The 23,518-nt window shown below is 39.7% G+C and overlaps 1 non-coding gene across 1 annotated transcript; it reads left to right on the top strand.

Moving 5' to 3' along the window:
* The first annotated feature begins 21,864 nt into the window (after window positions 1–21,864).
* LOC112719548 (small nucleolar RNA R71) lies at window positions 21,865–21,968 on the top strand. The gene has a single exon (XR_003161847.1). It is a non-coding gene; the product is annotated as a small nucleolar RNA R71 (small nucleolar RNA).
* The last annotated feature ends 1,550 nt before the right edge of the window (window positions 21,969–23,518 follow it).

Raw genomic sequence — 23,518 nt, 5'->3', positions numbered from 1 at the left:
TTCCCAATGGGCGTTTTGAAGGCTGTCCTGTACGCCCAAAGTGCATCTTCCAACTTCCTAGCCCAATCCTTTCTTGTGCTACCTACTGTTTTCTCTAAGATTTTCTTCAATTCTCTGTTTGCTAATTCAGCTTGCCCATTAGTCTGAGGGTGATATGGTGTGGCCACTTTATCAATAACTCCATATTTATGAAGAAGTTTCTCCATTTGTTTGTTACAAAAATGACCACCACCATCACTGATAAGACCCTTGGGTACTCCATATCTAGTGAAAATGTGCTTCTTGAGGAATTGAAGGACAATTTGTGTATCACAGGTAGTTGTGGCTATAGCTTCCACCCACTTTGAAACATACTCCACTGCTACCAAGATATATCTGAAAGAGTAGGAAGGGGGAAAGGGTCCCATGAAATCAATGCCCCATAGATCAAATAATTCTAATTCCAAAATGAAATTCTACGGCATTTCATTCCTTCTTGTCAATCCTCCTGCTCTCTGGCATTTATTACATTGGTGGAAAAACTCTCTGGCATCTTTGAAGATAGATGGCCAATAGAAACCACTTTGCAATATCTTTGCAGCTGTTCTTTCTGGACCAAAATATCCACCATAAGCTGAGCCATGGCAATGCCACAAGATATCTCTTATTTCACTCTCAGGGACACATCTCCTAATTATTCCATCAGAACATCTTTTGAACAGATAAGGTTCATCCGATAAGAACTTCCTCGCTTCATTGATTAGCTTCTTCACTTGTTGCCTAGTGAATTCTTGAGGTATCTTCCTCCCCACTTTGTAATTTGCTATATCAGTGAACCACGGTATTTGTTGAACCAGCAGAAGATGTTCATCTGGGAAGCTTTCATTCACAGGTTGTAAAGCTTCTTGAATTGTTTCTTGTGGCAATCTTGACAAATGGTCAGCAACTCGGTTCTCAGTACCTTTCCTGTCCCTTACCTCAATGTCAAACTCCTGTAGAAGTAATATCCACCTGATAAGTCTTGGTTTAGCATCCTGCTTTGACATCAAATACTTGAGGGCAGCATGGTCAGTATAAACCACAATTTTAGATCCAATCAAGTATGATCTAAACTTATCAAATGCATAAACTACAGCTAACAATTCCTTTTCTATTGTGGTGTAACTTTTTTTAGCCTCATTCAACACCTTACTTGCATAATATATGACATGATGCAGGTTTCCCTTTTTTTGTCCAAGTACAGCACCAATTGCAATATCACTTGCATCACACATGAGTTCAAAGGGTAATTCCCAATCTGGGGGTGTGATAATTGGTGCTGTTGTGAGTTTATGTTTTAAAGTTTCAAAAGCATGCTGGCAGTTTTCATCAAAAACAAAAGGATTATCAATCATTAATAGATTACTTAAAGGTTTAGCTACTTTAGAAAAATCCTTGATAAACCTTCTATAAAATCCTGCATGTCCTAAGAAACTTCTAACAGATTTCACATTAGTTGGTGGGGGAAGCTTCTCTATAATTTCCACTTTTGCCTTGTTAACCTCTATCCCTTTTCTTGAAACTTTGTGACCAAGAACAATCCCCTTAGGCACCATGAAATGGCACTTTTCCCAGTTTAAAACCAAATTAGTTTCTTGGCACCGTTTCAAAACAAGAAAAGTCGTCCATGAAAACCTCTAAAAACTTTTCGACCATATCTGAGAAAATGGAGAGCATACACCTTTGAAAAGTGGCTGGGGCATTGCATAGTCCAAATGGCATTCTTTTATAAGCGAAAAATCCAAACGGACATGTGAATGAAGTCTTTTCTTGGTCATTTGGATCTACCACTATCTGATTATACCCAGAATAGCCATCCAGGAAGCAATAGTAAGCATGGCCGGCCAATCTTTCAAGCATTTGATCAATGAAAGGAAGTGGGAAATGATCTTTGCGTGTGGCATCATTCAGCCTCATATAATCAATACACATCCTCCACCCTGTCACAGTTCTTGTGGGAATGAGTTCATTCTTCTCATTAACAATGACTGTCATTCCTCCCTTCTTTGGTACCACTTGGACTGGGCTTATCCATGGACTGTCAGATATAGGATATATTATCCCTGCATTCCACAATTTCATTACTTCCATTTGGACAACTTCCTTCATTGCAGGATTTAACCTTCTCTGAGGTTGAACGACTACTTTGAACTTGTCCTCCAAGAGAATTTTATGCATACATATTGCAGGGCTAATGCCTTTCAGATCATCGATGGTCCATCCTAAAGCGTCCTTGTGAGCTCTGAGTACATCAAGAAGCTCTCCTTCTTCTTTTTTTGTCAGGGATAAATTGATGATCACTGGGAAACTTTCTGATGTGCCTAGGAATGCATATTTGAGATGAGTAGGTGATGACAAGTCATCATATACCCATTTTTCAAGCTAATTTCACTTGTTTTATTAGTCTTTATGCACTTTCTTGCATCCTAAGTAACTGATTTAGAGTGAAAATGCATAACTTCTTTAAATCAAACAACCACCATGAAATTAATGCTAAATCATGAGGTTTAAGCTGAATTTAATTGATTTTTAATTGATTTATAAGCCTTGTGAATTTAGTGATACTTTGAGTGGTTGTTTTGGTTTATTGTAGGTGAAGAAAGAAAGAAAACAGAAAAAACGTGGCTTAAGAAAGCGTGGCCCAAGAGAGAAGAAGTGTGGCGCATAAAATGAGGAAGCAAGTTTTGCCCTCCACAAGGGTACACTGCCCTCTAGGAGGGCAACATAAGGAAACAAACCGTGAGAGGCAACACTGCCCTGCCCACAACAAGGGCAGAGCACAAATTGGTGCAATGAATCAAGGAGAGCAAAAACTCTGCCCTGCCCTCCTCAAGGGCAATATTGGGCTCATCAAAGGAATTAATTCAAGGGAGAAGCTCACCAATGCTGGCCACAAGGATCGAACACGGCACTATGAGGAAGCAAGGAACTAAGCCTTACTTCGGTGCCAAGAAAATCAAGGAAAAGAGGTAGCGTGCGTGTCACCGGAGTTTCGAACGCGGAGCTTCAGCCATGGCACATTGCCCTGCCCTCCACAAGGGCAGGGCAGCATTTTGGTGATGCACACACGCGCACAAGATTGGCGCACCAAGGAGCTTTGGCAGTATCATAGCGCACGCACGGGGCAACAAATCTGGCGCACCAAAAATTTCTGCCCTACCCTCCATAAGGGCAGGGCAGCATCCTGCAAGCATCAGCGCCCAACTCGCACGCACCAAGAGCCACATGCACAAATTCCTGCCCTGCCCTCCACAAGGGCAGGGCAGCCTCCTGGGAGCTACTTTCTTTATGGGCTAAAATTGGATTAAAAATCCAATAAAATTTATTTCTTCACCAACTCAAAAGCCCATCCAAATTCCAAAATCCAAGAATAGAAAGTGTATAAATAGGAGATAGTTTGATGTAATTAGGAACCTTTTACTTTACTTTTGGAACTTTGATCTTTCTTTTGAGCTTTGAATCTTCATTTTTATTTATGAACTTTTGAACCTTCTCTTGGAGACTTCACTAAATTTCAGAGAATTGGGGAGGAGAATTGATCTCTTTTCTTCCTCGTTCTTGCTTGAGCTTTTTTACTTTTCTTATTTTGAGTTTTGGGTGTGAAGAATTGAGGAAATTCTGTCTCAATCTCCATTCAAAATCTCTTTAAATCCTCTTCTGCATAATTGAGTTTAATTTCATTTCCTTTACTGCCTCTTCTTTAAATTCTTGTCAATTTCTTTGTGAACTTGGATCTGGGAAGGCAATTGAGATCTAGACTTTGCTATCTAGCCTCTTGAGTCCTGAGATCCCATTTTCCTTTCTGGTTCTTCTGTGAACCTCACCTGCAAGTTAATTTCCATTTCTGTTTGGATTCTAGTTATTTCTAATTCAACTTCTGCTTTATTAATTGTTGCAATTTAATTCTCCTTGCTGAAATTCTGAATTCCCAATCCTCAAATCCCTTTTCCATTCAAGCAATTTATATTTCTTGCACTTTAAGTTACTGCAATTTACATTTCTTGCACTTTAAGTTTCAGTCATTTAATTTCTTGTTCTTTAAGATTCAGTATCTTTTACTTTCCTGCTCTTTAATTTACTGCAATTCTCCCCTCTCCCTTTTCATTCCAAATAATTTAGCTTCTGTTAATGTTAAACCACTCATCCAATACTTGATTCGCTTGACTAAATCAACCACTAAACTAAAATTGTTCAATCCTTCAATCCCTGTGGGATCGACCTCACTCCCGTGAGTTTTATTACTTGATGCGACCCGGTACACTTGCCGGTGAGTTTTGTGTTGGATCGTTTTCCACACATCAAGTGTTTGGCGCCGTTGCCAGGGATTGAAATAGATTGACAATGATTAAGTGAAGTGGAGGTCTAGATTAAGCACTTTTTCTTTTCTGTTTCTTTAATTTTGACTAACACACTAACTGTTTGAATTTTTGCTTAAACTAACTAAAACTTCATTCTAGCAATAGATTGAAGTTTCATTGGTTTCCTGGATCTGTGTGTTTATTGTTGTGTGTTTGTATGTCAGGTACAGGAAGATCTTCCCCCATCCTCTCTGAAATTGACCAAAGAACTCTTCGAAGAATAAGAAGAGCTGAAAGAGGGAAGAACGTTATTGGAAAGGAGGAATCTGAGGAGGAATTCCAAGAAATGGAAGGAGATCCATCAATTCTCAATCAACCAGGAGGAGGGGCCAACAATAACCCACAACAAAGAAGAGTCCTGGCTTCCTACACATTTGCAAATGCTAGACACTGTGGGAGTAGCATTCTTACGCCTAATGTCAATGCAAACAACTTTGAACTAAAGCCACAACTCATCACTTTGGTCCAAAACAACTGCTCTTTTGGAGGAGGGCCATTGGAGGACCCAAATCAACACTTATCTACCTTCTTGAGGATCTGTGACATTGTCAAAACCAATGGTGTGCCCCCTGACAGCTACAAGTTATTGCTCTTTCCATTCTCTCTTAGAGACAAAGCCACTCAATGGCTAGAAACATTTCCAAAGGAGAGCATCAACACTTGGGATGACTTGGTGAGCAAGTTTCTTGCCAAATTTTACCCCCCTCAAAGGATCATAAGATTGAAGACTGAGGTGCAGACATTCACTCAAATGGAGGCTGAAAATTTATATGAAGCATGGGAAAGGTATAAGGCACTGCTGAGGAAATATCCACCAGAGATGTTCACTGAGTGGGACAAGCTGCAGAACTTTTATGAGGGACTTACTCTGAAGGCTCAAGAAGCACTTGATCATTCAGTTGGAGGCTCATTACAACTCATGAAAACTACAGAGGAAGCTCAAAATCTCATTGATATGGTGGCTAACAGCCAATATTTCTTTGCTCACCAAAAGCAACGCCAACCATCACAAAGGAGAGGAGTAATGGAGTTGGAAGGAGTGGATTCAATCTTAGCTCAAAACAAAATGATGCAGCAGCAAATTCAGCAACAATTTGAGCAAATGGCCAAAAGGATTGATGGCCTGCAAGTTGCATCAGTGAGTGCCACAAGCCAACCATCAACTACTTGGGGTCAAAATGAAGAAATTCAAGAGGAGCAACAGCAAGAGCAAGTCCAATACATGCACAACCAAAATCCTGGAACTAATGAAGTCTTTGGAGATACTTATAATCCTTCTTGGAAGAACCATCCCAATCTCAGATGGGGAGACAACCACAATCAAATTCAGCAGCCATGGCAAAGGAACTCAACTCAAAACAATTGGAAAAACACAAACCACAACAACCAGCCAACCGCTACCCAAAACACATACAGAAAACCACAAAATACATATCCCAACTCTAACCATTATCCACCCAATAACCACCCAATTAATCAAAACACCTATCATCATCCATCAACACCCCAAAACCAACCAATCTCACAAGACTCTCAGAGGATTACTAATCTAGAGATGCTCATGGAGAAGATGATGAAGAACCAAGAATTGACAACAAAGAACCAAGAAGCTTCCATGAAAAGCCTAGAAAGGCAGATTGGACAAATCTCCAAGCAGATTTCTGTTGAAATACCATCAAGCTCACTACCAAGTGACACCATTCCTAATCCAAAAGAGGAATGCAAGGCAATACAGTTGAGTAGTGGAAAAATTCTGCTGAAAGATGAAGAAGCCACTAAGAAACCCAAGGAAAGTGATAAGAAACAAGTTGAAAAAGAGGCAGCTAATGATGAAGATACAACAGCAAACAAGCACCCTCAGAATCAACCTCAAGAAAAAGAAGATAGATCACAAAATCTGAAGAAGGGAAGGCAGATCATGGAAGAATCAAATCCAACACAACATCAAGTGGAGAAAAACTTGACACCTCCATTGCCTTATCCCCAAAGATTCCACAAAGAGACTAAGGACCAACACTTTTCTAAATTCCTAGAGACTTTCAAGAAACTAGAAATCAACATACCTTTAGCTGAGGCATTGGAGCAAATGCCTCTGTATGCCAAGTTCTTAAAGGAGCTCATCAACAAGAAAAGGAGTTGGAGTGAGAAGGAGACTATAATGCTCAGTGAAGAATGCAGTGCACTAATCAGAAAAGGACTTCCTCCCAAGCTTGAAGATCCTGGAGGTTTCTTCATACCTTGCACTATTGGAAGTCTATTCATCAACAAGGGGATGTGTGACTTAGGAGCAAGTATAAATCTAATTCCATCTTCTTTAGTGAAAAACTTGGCATAGGAGAGGTGAAACCAATACAGATGTCCTTGGAATTGGTAGACCAATCAGTGGTATATCCTAAAGGGTTGATTGAAAACCTTTTAGTTAAGGTTGACAAGTTCATCTCTCCAGCAGACTTTGTGATCCTAGAATCAGCAGAGAATGAGAATGACTCCATAATACTTGGTCGACCATTTTTGGCCACTGCTAGAGCCATTGTAGATATAGAGCAGGGAGAGCTAACCCTCAGGATGCATGAGGAGAGCATCACCTTGAAAGTCTTTCCAGAATCACAAAGTAATGAAGAAACAAGCAAGACAAGTAGTGACTTCCTTCCAAAGCAAGCAACCAACAAGGCAGTAGAACAGAAAAATAAGCAGGTGCAAGAAGAAAAAGGAATTCAAAAAGAAGCTGGGATGATAAACAAGAAGGAAGGTATCACAACCCAAGTCACTGTCAAGGAAGAAAGATCAATAAGAAAGAAAAAGATGAAGAGCAAGAAGAAGGCTTACAAAGGGTGGAAGAATAAGAAAATCCCAACTAAAGGATTTTCCAAAAGTGATAAGGTGCAACTAGTGTATCAACAGCTGGGAGCAGAAGATTATTACACTGTCAACCAAGTACTCTCTCTTGAGCATATTGAAATTGAGCATCAAGGCACACAGAGAAAGCTTACAGTGAGAGGTGACAAGTTGAGACATCACCAGCATCAACCACCCTAAAGGGAGTTCAATGTCAAGCTAGTGACAATAAAAGAGCGCTTCATGGGAGGCAACCCATGATTTAAGATTTCTATCTTTTCTTTCATCTAATAAGCTATGATTTCCTGAGTATGATTTTGAACCTGCATATTTGATAATTGCATACATTGTTTTAAAGCATAAATCAGACTTCTAAGTTTGGTGTACCTTAAGACACACCCAATTTTTGCTTTTCAAAAGAAAGGGGGCTATTCTTAGAACATATGAAAAATCATTTTGATGAAGCATATGACCAAACACTAAGTTTGGGGTCTGCATATGTAATACTGATCAATAGATCATTTCCTATTCATGGAATCAAAACCATACAGAAAAGGATCATGCATCATTTTTTTAAATATAAAACACATCAATTGTGAAGAATGGTTTGCATTGCTAAGCCATCCCCTCAATAAGAGATAAGTTTGGTGTTCACCAACTTTTAGCATCTTTAATTAAGGGACACAATTGATCACTAAAAAAAAATTAATTAATAATAAACAAAACAAAACAACTCTCTTCTTTATTGCAAATCACTTGCCAACGTCTATATTAATGTTCTAAGGCTAGCTGTTTTGGTTTATTTAGGAGGAAGAGATTGCGACAATTGCAAGGAGGGGCCACGGCTAGGACAAGCTAAGTGAGGATGGTCACATGTGCCTAGAGAAATGCGCTCCTTGGGAAGCAGAATTTGCATGCATGCATCATCGAACACCTAAATGCATGCAACCAATGAGAAGAGAATCCTCGTCAAAGCCCCAACAAGGCATGCAGACCGTTCAATCCATGAACCTTTTGCATGATCAACTCAATCTCAACCCTTCATAAGCACCAACGAACCCCTTCCTCATTCATTATGGTTTTGTTAGAAAGTTTGAAGAGTTTACCTATAAATAGCCGTTAGCACTAAATGGTTTACACATTCATACAAACCATTTTTACTTGTAAACCATAATTTCCTCTACTCCCGAAACAAAAGCCAACAATTCCTTTCTCTTGCACAATAAAACCAAGCATCATCCGAAACACAACACATTCTTCTCCTACTTCCATTTTTCCCTCCTTTTCACTTTAAATCTGATGGCCTCTTCAAGTTCAAAAAGAAGGCCAGGAAAGGAACCAATGGTGACCGAGCCTCCATCATTTGACACAAGAAAATTTAGGTCCCAGTTCCATGAAGGAAGATATCATAGATTCATGAAGAAAAGGAATGTTATTTATGAGAAGGGCCTTGAGTTGAAGGAAGGAGAATACCCCATCATGAGGCAAATCACTAAAGAAAGAAGGTGGGAACTCTTATGTTCTCCTCTTCTTTACATCAGTGCAGTCATGATCAGGGAGTTCTATGCAAATGCTGTAAAAGAAAACAAAGATAGTGCTCCTTACACAACTTATGTCAGAGGAGTTGAAGTGAACTTCGGTCCAGCAGCCATCACTAGGGCTCTAAAGTTGAGAACCATAACTTATGCAGAGCCTAGTTATGAGACCAGATTGCAAATGGAAAACAATCCTGATGAGATCTTGCAAGGGCTATATGTGGAAAATACAGACTGGGAAAGAGACTCAAAAGGAGTTCCAAGTCACTTGAGGAGAATAAACCTTACTCCTGTGGCCAAAGGATGGTATGAGATAGTAAGGAGGTCTATTCTCCCTACTGGAAACGCCTCTTGGGTCACAATCAAACGAGCACTCTTGACATACGGCATCCTACATGGAGGTGAAGTCAACCTCGCACAACTCATAGCCGACAGTATTCAAGAGATGGCTAACAGCACAAGTAAATCAAGTGGTCTTGGACATCCCAGTACCATCCTTAGGCTATGCATCAAAGCTGGAGTGACCTTTGAAGATGAGGACACAGAAAAAGTGAAAAAAGGGAAAGGAATCACCAAGAAGAGTATGGAAGGAATGAATGAAGAAGATGATCAAGAGGGGGTGGTAGCTCCCAAACAAAGGAGATCACAAAGAGAGGAAGGACGAAATCAAGCTCATGGTGCCATAGACATGAGCTAGCTACAAAGAACAATTAAAGAGCTATCTCAGCAACTCATGCAAGCTCAACAAGACCAAAATCAGGGGCGCCAAGAGCAATATCTAGAGCCCCATCCAGAGTTTAGGGAGCAATATTTGAAAGATAAAGAGGAACGAGAAGCTTGGCAGCGTCAAATGGAGGAGAAGCAAGAGAGATGGCAACAACAAATGATGACTCAGCAGCAAGAATTTCAAGCACAGATTCTTGAAGGACAAAAAGAGCAATACAAAGAATTCAAAGAATCATATGATAAGCTGTATTTTAGTCAAGCTAAAGCAGGGGAATATAGTCACAACCTGTATCAATGGAAGAATATTCATCACACCATGGAAGAAGTTAGATATGTGCAAAGAATGGAGAGTGATGAAAACATACAAGCAAGGTTGGATTACTTGACCCACAATTTGCCAACACTCAATCCACAGATCAAGCCATTTGAGCAATGCCCTGAATTTGACGCCAAGCAAAAAGTAAGGTCTCATCATTATACGGAGCTAACACTTAACAGATTGGAAGAAGTTGGACTCTCAGGGCTCTTGGATTCTGTTTGGGATAGAAGATGCCCTGGTGAAGAAGTCCGAGACTACTCCAAGCTAGGGAAGAGAAAGAAGAAAAAGGGAGAATCAAGTGGCAGCCACAATCATTAGAAGGTGGCAAAGTTCTTTCATACTTCCTCTTTCATGTCTCTAATAAGGAGATGCATGTTTGAAACATGATATGCCTCCATTGTTTAGTTCTTTTACTTCATGCAAGTTTTGTTCTTTGCTTTTCTTTTAGTCATTTAATAAATAGCCAGAGAAATGCTAAATCTGCATAATGCTTGTTATCCATTGCTTAGCTAAATCCTGTTTTGTTTCCCACATGCTTGAATAAAAGAGAATTATTTGAATTGAAAAGTAAAATATCCAATGTTGCATAAGTTAGAATGGAAGTTAATGGTGGTATATGTGTTTGATTAAATGCATAACTCATGAAATAATTGTTGCATAGTATCATTCTCATTAAAGTGTGAGTTAGCTTGCTGTTATAAAGATTCTTATCAATAAAGAAAAAAGCCCTTGAGAACAAAAACAGAAAGAAAAGGAAGAAGAAAAAGCCAATGTGGCAAGAAAAACAAAGAATAAAGGTTGGACACTAATAGCTTGGACCCTAGGACATATGCATGTGGTGTTCTTGTACTAAGATATGCTTGGATAAGTAAATTCTAAGGGGTATTTTAAAACCCGGTCACTTAGATCAACTGATTTGGGATGGCCAATTGAAAGTCCACAATAAAGAGCAACTTAGATACAGAACATTTAGTTATCCAAAGAGATGCTGGGCATCAATGATCCTAGGAAGAAATAGTGAGCCATGTGTCTGTGGTGAAAAGATGTTGGGTAAAAATAAAGCCAAAGGCTACTACTGCAACATTAGACACCAAACCTCCAAAAGAATAATAAGCTTGTTAAGCATTATAAGAAATGAAAAGTTAGCAAGGGAGTAATTAAAAAGTAAGTCTTATAACAGCAAGTTTAGCAAGCCTTTGAGGAAAAATGTATACTATGTAACAGAAACAATAATTGAGTTATCATTGTCTGCATAAAGATTCCATAAATCAAGTTCTGCTATATGCCTAATAAGGATATGTGTTCTTTTCTTGTTCATTTCATTTTCACTTAGTTTTGATGCTTGCTTGGGGGACAAGCAAGATTTAAGTTTGGTGTTGTGATGACAAGTCATCATATACCCATTTTTCAAGCTAATTTCACTTGTTTTATTAGTCTTTATGCACTTTCTTGCATCCTAAGTAAGTGATTTGGAGTGAAAATGCATAACTTCTTTAAATCAAACAACCACCATGAAATTAATGCTAACTCATGAGGTTTAAGCTGAATTTAATTGATTTTTAATTGATTTATAAGCCTTGTGAATTTAGTGATACTTTGAGTGGTTGTTTTGGTTTATTGTAGGTGAAGAAAGAAAGAAAACAGGAAAAACGTGGCTTAAGAAAGTGTGGCCCAAGAGAGAAGAAGTGTGGCGCATAAAAGGAGGAAGCAAGCTTTGCCCTCCACAAGGGCACACTGCCCTCTAGGAGGGCAACATAAGGAAACAAACCGTGAGAGGCAACACTGTCCTGCCCACAACAAGGGCATAGCACAAATTGGTGCCATGGATCAAGGAGAGCAAAAACTCTGCCCTGCCCTCCTCAAGGGCAATATCGGGCTCATCAAAGGAATTAATTCAAGGGAGAAGCTCACCAATGCTGGCCACAAGGATCGAACTTGGCACCATGAGGAAGCAAGGAACTAAGCCTTACTTTGGTGCCAAGAAAATCAAGGAAAAGAGGTAGCGTGCGTGTCACCCGAGTTTCGAACGCAGAGCTTCAGCCTTGGCACATTGCCCTGCCCTCCACAAAGGCAGGGCAGCATTTTGGTGATGCACACACGCGCACAAGATTGGCGCACCAAGGAGCTTCGGCAGCATCATAGCGCACGCACGGGGCAACAAATCTGGCACACCAAAAATTTCTGCCCTGCCCTCCACAAGGGCAGGGCAGCATCCTGCAAGCATCAGCGCCCAACTCGCACGCACCAAGAGCCGCATGCACAAATTCCTGCCCTGCCCTCCACAAGGGCAGGGCAGCCTCCTGGGAGCTACTTTCTTCATGGGCTAAAATTGGATTAAAAATCCAATAAAGTTTATTTTTTCACCAACTCAAAAGCCCATCCAAATTCCAAAATCCAAGAATAGAAAGTGTATAAATAGGAGATAGTTTGATGTAATTAGGAACCTTTTACTTTACTTTTGGAACTTTGATCTTTCTTTTGAGCTTTGAATCTTCATTTTTATTTATGAACTTTTGAACCTTCTCTTGGAGACTTCACTAAATTTCAGAGAATTGGGGAGGAGAATTGATCTCTCTTCTTCCTCGTTCTTGCTTGAGCATTTTTACTTTTCTTGTTTTGAGTTTTGGGTGTGAAGAATTGAGGAAATTCTGTCTCAATCTCCATTAAAAATCTCTTTAAATCCTCTTCTGCATAATTGAGTTTAATTTCATTTCCTTTACTGCTTCTTCTTTAAATTCTTGTCAATTTCTTTGTGAACTTAGATCTGGGAAGGCAATTGAGATCTAGACTTTGCTATCTAGCCTCTTGAGTCCTGAGATCCCATTTTCCTTTCTGGTTCTTCTGTGAACCTCAGCTGCAAGTTAATTTCCATTTCTATTTGGATTCTAGTTATTTCTAATTCAACTTCTGCTTTATTAATTGTTGCAATTTAATTTTCCTTGCTGAAATTCTGAATTCCCAATCCTCAAATCCTTTTTCCATTCAAGCAATTTATATTTCTTGCACTTTAAGTTACGGCAATTTACATTTCTTGCACTTTAAGTTTCAGTCATTTAATTTCTTGTTCTTTAAGATTCAGTATCTTTTACTTTCCTGCTCTTTAATTTACTGCAATTCTCTCCTCTCCCTTTTCATTCCAAGTAATTTAGCTTCTGTTAATGTTAAACCACTCATCCAATACTTGATTCGCTTGACTAAATCAACCACTAAACTAAAATTGTTCAATCCTTCAATCCCTGTGGGATCGACCTCACTCCCGTGAGTTTTATTACTTGATGCGACCCGGTACACTTGCCGGTGAGTTTTGTGTTGGATCGTTTTCCACACATCAGTAGGTAATGGCTTCAGTTCTTGTTTATGCACCTCTTCCTTCTTGCTTGGATTCACCTCCTTGTCAATAGAGATCTCAGCTGCGTGTTCCTCTACTGTCTCTTGATTAATTTCTTCTTCTTGCTCATGCTGATTAGTGTCTAATATTTCTTCCACCAGATTCTCTATCATATCCACCCTCAGGTAATCTTCTCGCTCAAGAAGGTGATGCATTGACTTGAAAACATTTATAATCATTTGCTCATTGTGTACTCTGAAGATCATTTCTCCTTTTTCCACATCTATAATGGCTCTTGCAATTGCTAGAAATGGTCTTCCCAAGTTGATTGAATTATTTCCTTCCTCGTCAGTGTCCAAGATCACAAAATCTGCAGGAAAGATAAACTTCCCAACCTTCACCAATAGATTTTCCACAATTCCATTGGGTGTCTTGATTGATCTGTCGGCCATGACTAGTGACATCCTGGTGGGTTTGAGTTCTTCTATAGCAAGCTTCCTCATCATTGACAGGGGCATTAAGTTGATGCTGGCTCTAAGATCACAGAGAGCTTTATCCAAGGTTGAATTGCCTATGGTGCATGATACTACAAAACTCCCCGGATCTTTAAGCTTTGGTGGGATTCCTTTTTGTAACACGGCGCTACATTCCTCACTGAGCATTACCGTCTCCTTCTCATTCCAGTCTCTTTTCTTGTTGATGAGTTCCTTTAAGAATTTGGCATACAGAGGCATTTGCTCCAATGCCTCAGCCAAAGGTATGTTGATTTCCAGCTTCTTGAAAGTCTCTAGGAATTTAGAAAAGTGTTGGTCCTTAACCTCTTTGTGGAATCTTTGGGGATAAGGCAATGGAGGTGTCAAGTTTTTCTCCACTTGATGTTGTCTTGGATTTGGTTCTTCCATTGTCTGCTTTCCCTTCTTCAGATTTTGTGGTCTATCTTCTTTTTCTTGAGGTTGATTTTGAGAGTGATTGCTTGCTGTTGCATCTTCATCATTTGCCGCCTCTTTTTCAACTTGTTTCTTATCACTTTCCTTGGGTTTCTTAGTGGCTTCTTCATCTTTCAGCAGGATTTTTCCACTTATCAACTGTATTGCCTTGCATTCCTCTTTTGGATTAGGAATGGTGTCACTTGGTAGTGAGCTTGATGGTTTTTCAACAGAGATTTGCTTGGAGATTTGCCCAATCTGCCTCTCTAGGTTCTTCATGGAAGCTTCTTGGTTCTTTGTTGTCAATTCTTGGTTCTTCATCATCTTTTCCATGAGCATCTCTAAATTAGTGATCCTCTGAGAGTCTTGTGAGATTGGTTGGTTTTGGGGTGTTGATGGATGATGGTAAGTGTTTTGGTTAGTTGGGTGGTTATTGGGTGGATAATGGTTAGAGTTGGGATAAGTATTTTGTGGTTTTCTGTATGTGTTTTGGTTAGTGTTTGGCTGGTTGTTGTGGTTTGTATTTTTCCAATTATTTTGAATTGAGTTCCTTTGCCATGGCTGTTGAGTTTGATTGTTGTTGTCTCCCCATCTGAGGTTAGGATGGTTCTTCCAAGAAGGATTGTAAGTGTCTCCATAGACTTCATTTGTTCCAGGATTTTGGTTGTGCAGGTATTGGACTTGCTCGTGTTGTTGCTCCTCTTGAATTTCTTCATTTTGCCCCCAAGGAGTTGATGGTTGGCTTATGGCACTCACTGATGCAACTTGCAGGCCATCAATCCTTTTGGCCATTTGCTCAAATTGTTGCTGAATCTGCTGCTGCATTATTTTGTTTTGAGCTAAGATTGAATCCACTCCTTCCAACTCCATTACTCCTCTCCTTTGTGATGGTTGGCGTTGCCTTTAGTGAGCAAAGAAATATTGGTTGTTAGCCACCATATCAATGAGATTTTGAGCTTCCTCTGTAGTTTTCATGAGTTGTAATGAGCCTCCGGCGGAATGATCAAGTGCTTCTTGAGCCTTCAGAGTAAGTCCCTCATAGAAGTTCTGCAGCTTGTCCCACTCAGTGAACATCTCTGGTGGACATTTCCTCAACAGTGCCTTATATCTTTCCCATGCTTCATATAAATTTTCAGCCTCCATTTGAGTGAATGTCTGCACCTCAGTCTTCAATCTTATGATCATTTGAGGGGGATAAAATTTGGCAAGAAACTTGCTCACCAAGTCATCCCAAGTGTTGATGCTCTCCTTTGGAAATGTTTCTAGCCATTGAGTAGCTTTGTCCCTGAGAGAGAATGGAAAGAGCAGTAACTTGTAGCTGTCAGGAGGCACACCATTGGTTTTGACAGTGTCACAAATCCTCAAGAAAGTAGATAAGTGTTGATTTGGGTCCTCCAATGGCCCTCTTCCAAAAGAGCAGTTGTTTTGAACCAAAGTGATAAGTTGTGGCTTTAGTTCAAAGTTGTTTGCATTGACATTTGGAGTAAGAATGCTACTCCCACAGTGTTTAGCATTTGCAAATGTATAAGAAGCCAATACTCTTCTTTGTTGTGGGTGATGTGCATAAACTTGATGCTATGCTTTTTGGAAATTGCACGATCGGCAAAATTCCTTCCGACAAGTGCACCGGTTATCGTCAAGTAAAAATTCACAATAGAGTGAGGTCGAATCCCACAAGGATTGGTTGAGTGAGCAATTCCAATTGGAAGTGTGTTCAAGTTGAGCGAAATCAAGATTTAGATGAGAATTGCGGAATCTTAAATTGCATGAATTAAAGAGCGAGAAGTTAAAGTGCTGAAATTAAAAAGGGATGGGGAGGATTGCATGAATTGAAATTGCAGAATGTAAATAGAAAGGGTAGATCAGAGATGGGGAGTTCATTGGGATAAGGAGATATTGAAATCTCCGAATCAAAACATTTTCATCTCTTCCTCAACCAATGCATTCATTGAATTTTGCTTGGCAATCTTATATGATTGGATCCCAATTCCTTGGCTCACCAATTCTCTCTAAAAACAAACAAATTCCAATCCCTTGGTTTAAATGTTCATAAGAAGAGATGATGCTCGATCACTGATTATACCACACAGTTTCATGAACCACAATTTGGTAGGATTACATGTCACAATATCCATCCAAACCCCAATCCAATTCACTGTGAGAAAGCTTCTCTAGCATGAATCCTCCATTCCTTTCCCAAGGTTCCGAAGGATTCCAATTATGGATAGTTTCTTTCCCAAGACAACTAACCAATGGAATTAGATCGAGAAGCTTTCTAACAAAATTCAAGAGAAAAGATTGAAGAAGAAAATAAAAATTATTATTGATTCATTGAATTACAATAGAGCTCCCTAACCCAATGAAAGGGGTTTAGTGAATCATAGCTCTGAATTCAATTACAAAAGTATGAAAATTCCAAAGTGTCAAAAAAGTCCCAACTAACTTCAATTCTATCCTATTTATACACTTTCTAAATTGAGCTTCTGTTGTGTTTCTTGGGCTTTGAGGCCTTTCCTTGATTTCCTTTTGCTTTGGTTTTATGGTCCATAATCCTGATGAGGCTGTGATCCAATTCTGTAACATTCATTGAGCAAACTTAGTGATAAACAAGTAATGACACAAGACTCAACAAATTGAAGTTCCAGACTCATCAATTCTTCAGGCCCAATCCCATAAACCATGATATTCAATTGGGTTTCATACCATAATAGGTTTAAGTTAATATTTGTGCTCAAATGCTAACTTAAACCTCAATATAATTGGCCCAGAAACCCTTTCAAGGAGTGGCGTTTAAGTTGAAGTTTAAGTTTCAGTTTAAGGTTAAACTGAAACTTAAACGTGGAATTGGAAGAAAGCAACCCAGGAAGGTAATTAATCGAACACGTTTAAGCTTCAGTTTAAGGTTAAACTGAAGCTTAAACGTGGAAATGAAGATTGCAACCCTGGAGGCAATTCTGGTTCGAACACGTTTAACCTCCAGTTTAAGGTCAAACTGGAGGTTAAACGTGGAAATGAGAAGGCAACCCTGGAGTAGCAAAAACGCCGAACACGTTTAAGCTCGGTTGCATTGTCCACCCCATACTTCTATACATCTTTGGAAAGCTCTGGATGTCTACTTTCCAATGCAATTGGAAGCGCATCATTTGGAGTTCTACAACTCGAGTTATACTCCATGGAAGGTGAAGAGGTCAGCTGGCCTGATTGCATGTTGGTACTATGCTCTTCTATGCACATTACGGGGCTGTTTTCTCCCTCAATTTTTAGTATCCACCATGCATGCCGTATATGCTTGGAAAGCTCTAGATGTCTTCTTTCCAATGCATTTTGAATCACCTCATTTGGAGTTTTGTAGCTCAAGTTATTTATGTTTGAAGAAGGCATGGTCAAGCTGTTCCATATAACACGTTTAAGCTCCAGTTTGAGGTCAAACTGGAGCTTAAACGTGGAAATGGCTTCCTGGTGCATAATATGGTTCGAACACGTTTAACCTCCAGTTTGAGGTCAAACTGGAGGTTAAACGTGGAATCACTCCCTTGGTGCCATTCTCATTCTGGCGTTTAGCCTTCAGTTTGAGGTTAAACTGGAGGTTAAACGCCAGTTTCCTCTTTTCTCAGCTTTCATGATTCTGGCGTTTAACCTTCAGTTTAAGGTTAAACTGAAGGTTAAACGCCACTTTCAGCATTTGGTGCATTCCTTATTCTGGCGTTTAACTTCCAGTTTAAGGTTAAACTGGAGGTTAAACGCCACTTTCAACATTGTACTCCACATGTGATCTTCAAGCTTCCTTTATTGATTTTGTTGTTTCCTTGCCTAGCCTCTTCTTCCCTGAAATCATCCACACAATTGCATCAAAGTCTTGCAAAATTTCATGAGAATTCTTCCATTCATAGCATTCAAGTAATATAACTAAAAACTCATGGAATTTGCATCAAAATTACACTGTTTGGATGATTCATTACTTTGTTGTTCATTTAACCATTCTTGGTTACTTTAAGCTCAAGAAAATGCACAAAACAACTAAAACTAACAGAAAAATGCTAGTGAAACTAGCCTAAGATGCCTTGGCATCACAACACCAAACTTAATACTTGCTTGTCCCTAAGCAAGTCCTGAGTTATTTGAGAAGAAAGTATGAAACAAAAGCAATTACATTGGCTATATTAGCAAGCATTTGAAGTTCATCAGAAGGGTTTTATGCAGAAAGTTGCAGCATCACTTTTTCATTCTTATCAGGTAGAATTATCACTTTTTCATTGCATCCATCAAACACTGCTATGGCCTCTTGTTATTCTTATGTCTTTGGCACATTTTCCTTTCTTTGTTTTTCTTTTTCTTAGAGCTCCTTTGCTCCTTGTTTGCTCAGTGTCATGTGTTGCACAAGCCTTTGGCATTTTCTTTTTCTTATCAGTGCATTACACATATCCACTACAGGCATTTTAGTTCACATTTCTTCTTGAGACATTGGTGCCCAGCACCTCTTTGTGTGACTAAATGTTCTGTATTTAGGTTGCTCTTGATAATGGACTTTTGGTTGATAATCCCGGGTTAGTTAACCCAAGTTACCAAGTGTTGAAACACTCCTCAGAACCTATTCATCCAAGCATATCCTTAATACATAAACACCACAGGCATTTGTCTCAGAAGTTCAAACCATTGGTGCCTAGCTTATTTTCTCAATTTTTTTTGCTTTTTAGTTGCCCTTTTTCAGTGGCTTTTTCTTCTTCTTTTTCTTTCTTTTTCATGGCCAAAGACATTTATTCATCAAGATCCATAGACAGTATACAACTTCTACACAAAATATTGATAATTCTACACTAAATTTTAGTGAGCTGACTAAACAATCAAGCATGCACACCACCACTTAATTCTACTTGATTTGTCACTAAATGAGCCAAGTTACCTTTGTTCAAACTTTTCTTTTATTTTTGGGAACAGAACAAGCATGGCAAGCATTTGTTTAAGAAGGTGAAGTTATATCCAAACATCTAGGCATTCACTTTATTCTAAGCAATAAGCAAACAAACATACTAGAAACTTCATATTCCAAAAAGATTCAACAATTACAGTTTAAACCAGAGCAAGCATGCTTTTGTTTGTCTTTTAAAGTATGGTCAAGAAACAATACCACCTTGTGAAATTTCTTGTTTTTCTCTTTGTTGCCCGGAAACAATTTCATTTCTCCCTCTTCTCCTAGTTGTTGCTTCATATGCTTTCTAAGATCCTTGTTTCCTTTCTTGCAAAGAGTGATGAAGTTGCTTGCTTCTCAAGCACTTGAGTGGTTAGCTTAATTATGTATGGGCAAGTGTCTGAGTCTTAAGTTGGTGTGTGAACACCAACTTAGTCTCCTACTTACTCCTGTGCTTTTTGAATTCTTGAATTCTCCTTGGAATGAAGTTGCTGCTAAAGATTTTAAGTATTTCTGTGATTGCTTAGAATGGTTGTTCCTTTCATATAATTCAAAGGTTGTTGTGTGCAGTTGATTTGTATGGTGGAACACCAAACTTAGAGTCACACATTCCCCCTTGAATCATTGATCCACGAATTCATTGTTTGGTGTGAAACACCAAACTTAATTCTTTGCAATGCACAGAAACTACTTCACCTTTTTATTGAAACAAATAAAAGAAACAGCAAAAGAGTATTACCTCAGGTTGGGTTGCCTCCCAACAAGCGCTTCTTTAACGTCACTAGCTTGACGGTTGTCCTTTGTTAGGGTGGATTGTAGTGCTTGATGTCCTCTCCTCTCACCATGAAAACATCCCCATTTGATTCCTTCATGATTTCCAAATGTTCCATAGAAAGAACTTTCCTGATTGTGAACACTTGAGGGAGCTGGGAAGGAATGGGTTTGAGGCCAGGTGGGATTGGCAGATAATGACTTGATATCACTTTATCTCCCGGAGAGAAACCTTCAGTGGGAATTTTCTTGTTTCTCCACCCTCTTGGCAATTTCTTTACAATTCTTCCCTCTCTCTTGAGGATTTCTTCATTGACCCTTATGCCAGGAGGATCCTTCTGATCTGTTTCTATTGATTCTTGTGGCTTTAACTCTTGCAATTCTTGTTTGCCTTCCAAGGACTGTTTCAGAGTTTCAGCTGCTGGATTGCTTTCCTCCAAACACAGATGGCTACTATCATCCTTAAGCTTTTCAGATTCTGGTTCAGGCTCAGATGCAGGTTTGAAAACATGGAAAATGAGCTGTTCATCATGTATTCTCAAAATTAGCTCTCCTTGTTCTACATCTATAAGCGCTCTGGCAGTGGCTAGAAATGGCCTTCCCAGAATGATAGGGTGTAGGTAGCTTTCCTCCATGTCCAAAATGACAAAGTCTGTGGGGAAGAAATAATTTCCCACTTTCACCAGCACATTCTCAACTACCCCTTCAGCTTGCTTCTGAGTTTTGTCAGCCAATTGTATGATTACATCAGTGGATCTCACCTCATTCAGTTGTAGCCTCTTCATAAGAGTCAGAGGCATCACATTTATGCTAGCTCCTAGATCACAGAATCCTCTGTCAATTTTTGTTTCCCCTATGATGCAAGGGATATGGAAACTTCCTGGGTCTGTTTTCTTAGAGACTATGTCCTTGATGAGTGCACTGCATTCCTTGTTCATTATTACAGTTTGTCCTCCCTTCAAAACTCTTTTCTTGCTCAGCAATTCTTTCAAATACTTGATATGTGTAGGCATCTGCTGGAGGATATCAAGAAAGGGAATATTGATATGGAGAGACTTAAATGTCTCTAGGAACCTTGAATATGTTTTCCCTTTTTCACCTCCTCCTAACCTCTGAGGAAATGGTGCTTTTGGTTGGTATGTTTCCAGCGTGCCTTCCTTTTGCATATCCTTAGCTTGCTCCGCTTCACTTTCCTGCTTAGCTTCTTCCACACTTTCTTTCAAGATTTCTGGCTCCTTTTCTGAGGGTCTGATTCCTTCTTCTTCTGAGACTTCCTTCAATGTGGTGATGGCCTTGCATTCTTCCCATCTCACTCCCTTTTGTTCCCCTTTAGGGTTCTTTTCTGTGTCACTAGGGAACACTGCAGTTGACTTGGGGGCCTGTTGAGAAAGTTCTCCTACTCGAGCCTCCATCCACTTGAGTTTTTCGCCATGGTTCCTTAAGGTCGATCTCACATCGTCCCTAAAGCTTTTCAACTCACTTATGTCCTGACCCATGTTTACTAACCTTCCTTCTATCCTGTTTAATTGATCTTGAAATTGTTGGTGCGGATCAGATTGAGCAGATTGGTTATTTTGGCCATGATATGGTGGTTGGGAGTAAGTGTTTTGTGTGGCTTGGTATGATCTTTGGTTGGAGTTTTGGTATGTGGAATTGTTATGTTGGTTGGGGTTGTAAGGTTTGTGGTTTTGTGGTTGGCTTTGCTGGTTTCCCCACCCAAAGTTTGGGTGGTTTTTCCATCCTGGGTTGTAAGTGTTGGAATGTGGATCATATGATTGCCTTTGTTGGTTTCCCACATAGTTGGCCTCTTCCCAATCACCTCCTTCTTCCTCTTGATCTTGTGTGTGTATTGCAGCCACTTGCTTTGTGTCTAATTTCCTGGTGAGCTCTGCTAGTTGCTTGGCAAACACCTTGTTTTGTGCTAGAATTATATCAACATGGTTCAGCTCCATGACTCCTTTAGTGTTGTGCCTCTCTGAAGCATAGTAGTACTCATTCTCAGCCACTGTCTCAATCACTTCAATGGCTTCTTCCACAGTCTTTTTCCTGTTCAATGAACCTCCTGATGAATGGTCTACAGCCTTCCTTGATTCATAAGAAAGTCCATCATAGAAAATATGCAATTGCACCCAGTCAGGGAACATGTTTGGTGGGCATTTCCTTGTCAACTCTTTGAACCTCTCCCATGCCTCGTAGAGCGTCTCACCATCTTGTTGTCTAAAAGTCTGAACCTCAGATCGAAGCCTATTGACCTTTTGTGGGGGGTAGAAACGTGCCAGAAACTTGCTCTCCACCTCATCCCAGGTTGTTAGGTTGTCCCTTGGGAATGATTCCAGCCACTTAGCTGCCTTGTCCCTAAGTGAAAATGGGAACAAGAGCAGTTTATAGGCATCATCCTGGACTCTATTGGACTTCACAGTGTCGCAAATTCTCAAGAATTTGGTGAGATGTTGGTTTGGATCTTCATTAGCACTCCCACCAAATGAACAATGGTTTTCCACCAGTGATATTAGCTGTGGTTTGAGCTCAAAATTGTTGGCCTGAATGGGTGGTTTCTGAATGCTACTACCACAATTCCCAGAGGTTGGGTTTATGTATGAACCAAGAACCCTCCTCTCAGGAATGGCATTGTTTCCATCCACCCTCTCATGGTTGTGAACTTCTCTATCCATGTTGAGATCTAGAGCTTCCTCAAAATTGTCCTCAGATTCTCCTTCAGATTCTTCCTCTCTCAGTACTCTCTTCCCTCTTGCTTCCCTTCTAAGTCTATGAAGGGTCCTCTCTGGTTCGGTATATGGAGGAGTTGATGCCTCTCCTCTCCTACCTGTCATACAAGACACACCACAAGCAACAAACAAGCGGAATACTCTTGGTTAATGGAAGAGTATGGTTAGAGCAGTTGAGGAATTAATTCAAATAGTTAATGGGTCAGTGAGTTAGTTGCTTGAATTTAAAGGCATAAAGAAAGAAAGCAAATAACAGAGTGCAGAAATTAAAATTCAACAAGTAACTTGAACTGAATTAACAAAACAAGAAAAATGCTCAATCTAGTTAACTTCCAATTTGAGAATTGTCAATCGAAAACCAATCCCCGGCAACGGCGCCATAAACTTGATGTGCATAAACTTGATGCTATGCTTTTTGGAAATTGCACGATCGGCAAAATTCCTTCCGGCTAGTGCACCGGTTATCGTCAAGTAAAAACTCACAATAGAGTGAGGTCGAATCCCACAAGGATTGGTTGAGTGAGCAATTCCAATTGGAAGTGTGTTCAAGTTGAGCGAAATCAAGATTTAGATGAGAATTGCGGAATCTTAAATTGCATGAATTAAAGAGCGAGAAGTTAAAATGCTGAAATTAAAAAGGGATGGGGAGGATTGCATGAATTGAAATTGCAGAATGTAAATAGAAAGGGTAGATCCGAGATGGGGAGTTCATTGGGATAAGGAGATATTGAAATCTCCGAATCAAAACATTTTCATCTCTTCCTCATCCAATGCATTCATTGAATTTTGCTTGGCAATCTTATATGATTGGATCCCAATTCCTTGGCTCACCAATTCTCTCTAAAAACAAACAAATTCCCAATCCCTTGGTTTAAATGTTCATAAGAAGAGATGATGCTCGATCACTGATTATACCACACAATTTCATGAACCACAATTTGGTAGGATTACATGTCACAATATCCATCCAAACCCCAATCCAATTCACTGTGAGAAAGCTTCTCTAGCATGAATCCTCTATTCCTTTCCCAAGGTTCCGAAGGATTCCAATTATGGATAGTTTCTTTCCC

Source organism: Arachis hypogaea, chromosome 10 (assembly GCF_003086295.3).
Source record: "Arachis hypogaea cultivar Tifrunner chromosome 10, arahy.Tifrunner.gnm2.J5K5, whole genome shotgun sequence".
NCBI classification, from domain to species: domain Eukaryota; kingdom Viridiplantae; phylum Streptophyta; class Magnoliopsida; order Fabales; family Fabaceae; genus Arachis; species Arachis hypogaea.
Note: the sequence above shows the minus strand (reverse complement) of the source record. Positions and strands in the feature narration are given on the sequence as shown.